A 3,448-nucleotide genomic window follows, 5' to 3' on the forward strand; every position below is an offset into this window, starting at 1 on the left:
AAAATAGAATAATGATTTTAAAATAAATGTTTGAATTAAATTCTCGGCCAAGGGTGATTTCGACTTTCACTCATACATTCATACATTTAGTTTCTTACACCTTAACTCATAGAAACATGTAAAAGACTATACAGGTCAACACATTTCAACTCCGATGGAACAGTGGTATTCAATCGTAAACATTTCAAAACCAGGGTATTTCTGCTTTTCCCAGAGCCATTTATGTTTGAACATATTGATCACCGAGCATTAGCAATGACTCAGAACCACAAGGCCCCGGTGATAAATGTAATGGCCCTATAATATTTAGTTTTTTTATGTTGTCTATGAATGTTTTACTGCTCAGGATACAATATAATTCTTTATGATGTCCTGTGGCTTCCTTTATTTAAATAAGGTAACATCCTGAGTGGAGACTGTTTCAAATGTTGATGGATAGACAGATGCATGTTTTTAACCAGAGGACCAATTCATTCCTTAGACTATGAATCACCATATTCTTCTTTGATATGGAGATTACTAAATATATATTTCTTGTTGTAGCCTAGCAGGAAAATGCTGCAGCATCGAGTCACTTCCATCAAGGCGAGTGAAGAAAGAAAAACTCTCTCCGCAGTCTGACAGCGTGACCGAGACTTCAGAGTATCTCAACCTGCTGACATGACACGCTTTCATGAGCCTCTCTCTTTTATTCACACGTGCACACGCTCACACACGCATGTTTTCACTCTCGTAAACATGTGCAAACAGTTGCACTTATGCATGGTCACACATGTTAATGCAGGGACAAAAAGCGCACATGCACACATAAATATGAACATCTTGCTATGACCATTGCAGAAGGTATTTTTTCTCTGATGGTGAGAGCAAGTTAAGAAACAAGTACGGAACATTTTGATCAAGAATATAAACTAGTCTATAGTTAATAGTAGTAAATAATTGGTCAAAATCCCAATACTTTATTCATCCCTGAAAGTTGCTCTGTTTTAAAATGAAAATAAGTAAAACATATTTGTTCATATAAACACAAGAAGTCCATGTAAGAATGTGCAATTAAAAGATACATTTATAAAAAATATATAATCAAATACACATATTTATATAAGCATAAGCAGTTGTGTTGTAACAAAATGTCCAATCAAATAAAAATACAAATAGAATAATAATATTTAAATAAAGATAAGACGTAATAATGTGCACATTGTTCTATATCAATATAAAAATGATTACAGTAGTAGTAAAAGCTATTCATACAAATGTATACTTTCTTGGAAACATGCTCTGTTGTCAGGTAATTACTAAGCAAGTAAAATTAACAGAAGTTATAAAAAGTATTTTTAGAAAGTCATATATCTCTACACCTCGATGATTGCAAAGTAAATGTGTTGAGTAAGTCCATGGTGTCTTTCATGAGAGCGGCTCTGCAGACGTGTCCTGGCCGCCTGTGACACATTAATGCTTCTCAAGCTCTCAGGCATGCATGAAGGCTTCTCATTCCTTCTGGGTGACACTGTGCTGCGGATCAGTGACTCAACACCTGCTGAATACGGGCCGGCAACTTACACACTGTGAGGCAATCATTACAGTTACAGAGATATTTCACATTTAAACTACTCGGATGCTGTTTCACAATTTCAGCCGTTTTGTTCTGTGTGTGTGATGTTTTCTTTTGCAACAGAAATTAAATAAAGCCAACACTTGGTAAGTGCATGGTCCTACTACCAGAGGTAGAAGAAGTACTCAGATCCTTTACTTCAGTACACATTGCAATACTACAGTGTAAGAAATACTCTGCCACAAGTAAAGTCATGTATTAACAATCGTAACTAAGCAAAAGTATGAAAGTATTAGCATCCAAATATACTTAAAGTACCATAAGTAAATGTATTCAATATGCAGATTTTCCATTTGAATTGTCCAGCTTGTAAAGGTGGAGCTACCTTAAATGACTTTTTTACTGCTAGTGCTATGTATCTTTTTTGAATACATCATTTAGTATTTATATATTTTGTATTAATTATATGAACCAGCAAAGTAACTAGTATCTTAAGCTGTCAGATAAATGGAGTAAAAAGTACAATATTTGCATCCAAAATGTAGTTAAGTAGAAATACATGTATGACATTGAAATACTCAAGTAAAGAACAGGAAGCTCAAGATAGTCCTGAAGTATAGTAGTTGAGTAAATCTACTCAGTTACTTTCCAACAATGCCTACTACTTAACGGCCTTGATTCATTCCCCTGCAACTAAGAACCAGCCTTTGTGTACTTCGGTTGTGGCTGAGGGGTTGCGCGCTAATCTGACAATCAGGGGGTCAGTGGTTCAATCCCAGCCCCTGCATTCAACATGTCAAAGTGTCTTTGAGCCCCAACATGCTCCTGTGTGCATCTCTACGATAAGGAAATGTATTTCAGTCAATTTGGATAAAAGACTCAGTTAAAACATCTGATTTCCTTTGAGCAAAACAATAAATCCACACCAGTTCTATGACAACCGCTATGATAATTAGGGCAAAAAGAAAAGTATTCCACTGTATTAAAATATAAAAACACAATGCTTACAATAAAGGAATGGTATAACAGATGGGCTATGGGTTGTTCCCTGCTCTTTGAGCTACATGTATAATTAATCATCTGATTTATAGTGTACTCCCCTAAAGAGAATAAGTGGTTGTAATTGAAATGAACCAACCGAAAAAAGGAGTTGTGTTGATATTGTTTTTAGCTTTTCCCTTGAAACCAACAATTGATACAAATAAATAAATAAATGTGTGTGCAGCTTACATTTTGATAATTTCTCTTGTAATATCTGAGATGGCAATGGCTCTCTGTTTTATTATCAATATGTTTTAACAACCACAGAAGACGCTTTAAGGCTGCAACTGCCCCCTGGGCTGCACTTTTAATATAACTGACCAAAGGCCTCTTTTATTTAGTCCAAACAGCACATTAAGTGATAGACATAAGGGGGAGCTGTAAAGCTTTTTTGAAGAAGTCATTAGGAAAAGTACTGTATTAATAACTTGCAGATATACAAAAACATTATAATACTTATATTCAATTGTATGCTTGATAATAAAACAAGAACATGATTTACCTTTGCCATCTTGATGCCTCTTATGATGGGTCTGGCTATTTCCTTGCACTTTTTTAAAATTGAATTATAGATAATAGATAGCCACAATGATAATAATAATACTAATAATACACTGTGTTGCAGGAAGATGCATAAGATACAATGTGTATTAATTTGTGATCACTAAAGTTGGATTTGAGTAGGCTTTTTACTTCTAGGATGTCCTCAATCTATATTACGACACCTCCATCTAGTGTTGAAACGTAAGAACATTAGTCCCGCCCATTCTTTATTCCTATTGGCTAAAGTGAGATTTAACGTCGGGCACGTTCTCTTCCCCATTGGCTCAGCCATGTGTCAGTCAAACCAGA

Source organism: Pseudochaenichthys georgianus, chromosome 10, assembly GCF_902827115.2.
Source record: "Pseudochaenichthys georgianus chromosome 10, fPseGeo1.2, whole genome shotgun sequence".
In the NCBI taxonomy this organism is placed as follows: Eukaryota; Metazoa; Chordata; class Actinopteri; order Perciformes; family Channichthyidae; genus Pseudochaenichthys; species Pseudochaenichthys georgianus.